Source organism: Podarcis raffonei, chromosome 14 (assembly GCF_027172205.1).
Source record: "Podarcis raffonei isolate rPodRaf1 chromosome 14, rPodRaf1.pri, whole genome shotgun sequence".
In the NCBI taxonomy this organism is placed as follows: domain Eukaryota; kingdom Metazoa; phylum Chordata; class Lepidosauria; order Squamata; family Lacertidae; genus Podarcis; species Podarcis raffonei.
In genome coordinates, this window is record NC_070615.1 from 53,621,960 (window position 1) to 53,627,504 (window position 5,545).

General features: G+C 49.6%; 1 long non-coding RNA gene across 1 annotated transcript; it reads right to left on the reverse strand.

The window, feature by feature from the left end:
* Positions 1-1,399: 1,399 nt before the first annotated feature.
* Positions 1,400-4,912, reverse strand: LOC128401646 (uncharacterized). The gene is made up of 2 exons (XR_008327498.1): positions 4,115-4,912; positions 1,400-2,410 (listed from the first exon to the last, which is right to left on the reverse strand). It is a non-coding gene; the product is annotated as an uncharacterized LOC128401646 (long non-coding RNA).
* Between the last annotated feature and the right edge of the window lie 633 nt (positions 4,913-5,545).

Here is a 5,545-nt window from a genome sequence, read left to right on the forward strand (position 1 = left end):
CATGCTGAAGCCCCGCCTCGTCCTCTGGCGCATGGCGCCCCCTGCTGGCCTACACCGGAAGAGTCTGTGGCGCTTTCCTGGTGGGTCTTGGGCTCTTCGCTCTCCCCAGCCGGCTCCTCCTCCGGAGCATGTCAAGAGCGCTGCCTCCCCCTCCACAGGTGACCTTTTCCTCGGTGGTGAGCGTGGCACTGGATGATGTGCAGTTCAGGAACTGTGGCCCCCCAAAGTAAGGCTTTCTTTTCCGCCTCCCCCAAACACAGCCAAGCAGATAGACTGCCTCTGGGCTTGGAGGCTCCCCATTCACTGTCCCAACGTTTCCAGGTCCCCGGAGGTGTGCCCCAGACGAGGGCCCGTGGCTGCCAAGCGGCTGCGTGACCTCTGCCCGCCATTGTGATGGCACCAAGGACTGTGGCAATGGCGGCGACGAACGGGGTTGCAGTGACCAGTCGGGGGGCATTTGAGGCCGGGGGGGATGTGGGCACCACCAGAAGGGGGGGAGGGCAGAAAAGGCACCCCTGGGACCCCCCCAACTGCCTTTCTCCCCCAGAGACCTTCCTCTCATGCTTCTTCTGGGAGGGCTGGTGCAGGTGGGCAGCAGATGCCAACCAGAACCTCTCCTGGGTGAGGAACTGCAGCTCCCAGGCGCCACCGTCCCCAGCCCGCCCCACCCGCGACCAGACCACCAACATGCTGGAAGGTGGGTGCAGGTTGTTAATATGTGGAGGATACCAGCAAGGCTGAACCTTTCCGTAAAGAAAGTCTTACCAATTTGGGGCATGTGCAGAGTTCGGTACTGGGTGCTTTCTCACTCCAGCTGGTAGACATGACAGCTGACAGCCTTCAGTTCTCCACTGGGTAGACTGAACAGCTTTGTGGTCTAGTTGGTAGGTGGTCTACCTGAAGGGGATCAAAAACCCAGTCTACCCAGAGCCAAAGGCTGCCTGGTATACCCAGCTGAGGAGTGGGGCTACCACCCAGTCAACTGACCAGAGGTCCCAAGGTGCCCCAGTCTACCAACTGTGGGCTGAGGGCCATCTCCCTGCTGTAGGGGCTGCCCAGTCTGCTGGGCATGGCAGTGAGCAGTACAGGCAAAGATGGAGTTATTAATTGAATTTATATACTGCCCTATACCCCACAGGTCTCAGAACAGTTCACTCGGAGTGGATCTCTTACCACTCTGATTGTTTCTGAGGAGCCTCTGCTACTCCCAGTCTCCCCTCCCCCATCAGCCAAGATCCTGAGACTCTGTAGGCTATGAAATTATTACTTTCTCCTTCAGCTCAGGGGAAGAAGAGAGGAAAACCCTGCTATGGTGTTCTGAACTGCAGACCCAAAGGAGGTCTTGTTTGGAGCGGTTGGGTGCAGGCGTACCACAGAAGGAAGTCAAACTCCAGAGTGATCAGTTCTAGTGCTTTATTAAAAGCTTTATTACAGCAAATCAGTCTGCCAGGCCTCCCACCCTTTACAGTTGCAGGACAGACACCTCAGCAAGGAGTTGGCTTGTCTGCATCCAAGCAAACGTTCATGCATCTTTGTACACAAAGCAGCATTCTTCACTTCGGCCAGGAACTCCCATCACTCCACTAGACCAGATGGGGGCATAGGTGGCAAATACCAAAGTCTTACAGCTAGCTCCTCTTTCTGGACTCCATGCACCCGAAGCCCCCAGTTAAGGATAGCATCAAAACAAGCCAATTAGCTTATAGGAGCTCATCACTGCAACAACTACCTATTAATTGTGGGGTTATCTTGACTACCAAAATGGTGTTTGCAGAGCTTCCAGAACAGTTCACCTTTGGTTCAACACAACCCACCCCTTCTAGATAACCCTAACAATCTTCACGCCCAATCTTCCGCAAGTTCCTCGGGGTCCAGAAGGAGTGGAGTTATGCGGTGAATCTGTTACTCGGCTTGCAAGAAAAACCCACAACAGCAATGAAAAATATGCAATGAAGCAATCTCATAATTGCAACAAAAATCACCAGTAAGTGGTGCCACCCCCAAGTCCTTGGGACCACCCCTGGACCATGCCATGGTCCTCCACAATTCATGCTCCAATCAGGCTACCTTGGCACAATCTTGATATAAAGCATGCACATTCTTATTTAGCTAGACTTATCTGAAATATATATTCTAATACAAAAATCATTTTTATTTAACAGCTTGAAATATCACAGAAAGCCTCCATGTCCATGTTCTGGTTATCTGCGTGCAGATCCAACATTATATGAGTCACCGTTTGCTGCCACACAATAAGTCCATTCATGGCAGAAACTTCTGCTGCCCCAGTGAGAATTCATGGCCACCAAGCTCCAGATCCACGTGAAGTACAGGAACATTCTGGCACAGGTATGGATACAGCCAGCAGAGGAAACCTAGGACCAATCCCAATATTCACTCCAGTGGCAGCCTGTTAATGAACAAACAAATCTTGGTTAGGTGCTCAGAGAATAACTTGCACCTAAATATTAGTAAGACAAAGGAGATGCTGTTGGACTTCCGGAGGAAGAGAGGGGAACCTGCCCCATTGCATATCGGGGGGGGGCTGTGTGGAGAGGGTCTCCTGCTTTAAATTCCTGGGAGTTTACCTTAGTGAGGACCTCACTTGGAAAATCAAGATAACTCTGGTGGTCAGAAAGGCCAAACAGAGACTCCATTTCCTCAGGGTCTTCCGAAAGAATAACGTTAAACAACAATTGATGAACTCCTTTCATATTGTATTACAGTGTGGTATGTTGGCTTAACAGCCACGGACAAAAAGTCTCTACAGAGGGTGGTGAACACAGCACATGATATCATGGGCTGTCCCCTGAGCCCACTAAATGACATCGCAAGGGATTGTTGCCTTAGGAGAGCGAGAAAAATTCCCAGGGATGACTCACACCCCAGCCATCACCTCTTTAAACTTCTATCCTCAGGCAGGAGATATAGAAGTATAATCAGTTGTGCCAACAGGCTAAAAAATAGCTTCTATCCGTGGGCTGTTAGGCTGTTGAACGGAAAATAACATAGCAAAATTGACTTGTGAGGTGGTGTGTTGTTCGATAAGCACACAGAGTGCAACGAGATTGAGTGTTTGGGGGTGTGTGGCTTGTTTAATTTCATTGTACACTGGTTATATAATGACAATAAAGTTGTTATTATTCTGGGCACATCATCGCCTTGTCCGAGCTGGGCTCAGAACTTCAGTGGTGTGCAGTTGATCTTCTCCCAGCCTGGTAGGAAAATTATTGCAGAGCATGGAGGATCAGATTTACTTCTCCTTGATAGCTGGGGCCTATCACACCCCCAAAGTGCTTGCACTCATTCCAGGGCTCACCCAGATCTTGGGGTTATTGTACCATAAGTGTCAATAAGCATCCAAAGTCCCAGTTCTGTGGGGACCACAGCAGGAGCTGTACCTATCAATCCTTCTCTCAAGACACAGAACCTTCTGAGGCTCATGTAGACAATTGTGCAGCAGGCTACACTTTCCACACTCAAAGAACCGGAGGAGCACCCATCACCCCCTTAGCTTTTCCACAGGGGATCCCTTTCCAGTCTTCCAGTTGTTAGACAGCTGTAATGCATCTTCCAAATGGGAGCCCACCCCTTCACGGTTTTGGATGACCCAGGCAGAATTTGGACTTGCTGTTCCAGTAATCCTGAATTTCAGGAGGTTTGACTAGATGATTCCTGGTCTCTTACAACTCTGCCATTCTATAATCCATTCACGCATTTTGTGGTTCCAATGCATGATACCTGCTGCTAGGAGAAACAGCAGCTTTTTTGAAGAGCTGAGTATCCAACCTCACAGCCCTCACGTAGTGGTGGAACATCTGGCACTATGTGGGTTTACCATCAATACCAGAAATGCCTAATGGTCTCCCTGGAGAACGTCCCCAAAAGAAAGTGGTGGTCAATGCTAAAATGGCACTAAAGAGGTCAGGCAAATGGAAATAGCTTAGGATCCCATTCACCACTGAGTGAATGGCTGAGAGGCTGCAAGGAATATTGCAAATCTTGAGGAAGGGTTCCCTGAAACTCCAACACAGGGTGTTTAGACTACAGACTGTGGTCCTACCCTACTTTTACAACCAGTTGTCGTTAGAGTTGGAGGGGTGCAAATGCTTACCTGCATGGACTACTGCTCAAGGACAATTAGAACCTGGCTTGGTCTCCCGGCATCCAGACTTGTGGTGTAGTTTCACATCAAGGTAAATGATGGAGGTCCCTGTTTGCAATGGCTGAGATGGAGCATACAGAGCCTGCATAGAGAACACCTTCATAAATTGCCTTTAAGCAGGTCGGCGAGCAGTCCTTAGCTGGGAACTTCCTGGCAAAGGAACTGAAGGTAATGGAACATCACTTCAGTAACAGAGGAAACATCCTGCATACAACAGGGGCCCTGAGTGAAAGATGGATTGGTGAAGCAGGGGAGCACATTGATGGTGGGGGTTAGAAAAAGAATAAAAAACACCAAACCAAGAGGCATGGTTGCACGTGTTTTCTGTCAGGAAGGGATTACTTTAATTCCATAAATCTCTGGATAAATGTGCTCCCAATACGAAAACGTCTAGCCAGAGGCAGAAGACTTGACTGTGCAGAGGTGGATGCCATACATCTGAGACCCTGAAGCAATACAAGGGTGTTACAGTAGTCTACAGACACTGTGCAACAGAAACTTCAAGTTACATGTAACTTCAGTAAGACTGCCATGGAGTGATCATAAAAGAACTGTTGCCTTTAGGAATAATAGGAAAGAAATATCTCCAGGCTCCATCACCACGGGTTGTGATCAGAGGGCTGTATGCTGTATGCTTACGGCATTGTCAAACAAACAGCCTCCATCCAAACAGATAGAAGAGAGCAGGATTAAAAACTAGTGCTACAAAACACAACATAATACAAAATAAAGTAGTCACCCCCCCAAACAATTCCCCCCCAAAAAAGCCTAATGCCTTGTCCCGCCTCGGCCGGCGCCTAGCAGCTGACTTAGAACTGGTGAGGACCAGGGGAATCAGACTGTTTAATTAAAACAAAGCATCGCGAAGGCCCGCGGCGGGTGTTGACGCGGTGTGATTTCTGCCCAGTGCTCTGAATGTCAAAGTGAAGAAATTCAATGAAGCGCGGGTAAACGGCGGGAGTAACTATGACTAGCTTTCTCCTGGACATGGTACTTCGGTACCACAGGCAACGGTCCAAACCGTTGTACTTAGCTTCCCTGGATGTGGCGAAAGCGTTCGACTCTGTGGCCCATAATACCATTAAGGAGACCCTTCAGATGATGGGGATCCCCGACCCAATGACACACTATATTAATGATGTCTATGACCGGAGTACCACCGTACTTTCGTGCGGTGGCGCGACCTCCCAGGAATTTCACCCCAGGTGTGGGGTGAAGCAGGGTGACCCCATGTCGCCCTGCATATTTAATATGATCATCGACTGCCTCCTCCGGAAGATAACAAAGGAGGTAGGGGCTGACCTGGGAGACGGCGTGACAGTGAACGGCGTAGCCTTTGCTGACGACCTGGTGTTGGTGGCATGCACACCAGTAGGGCTA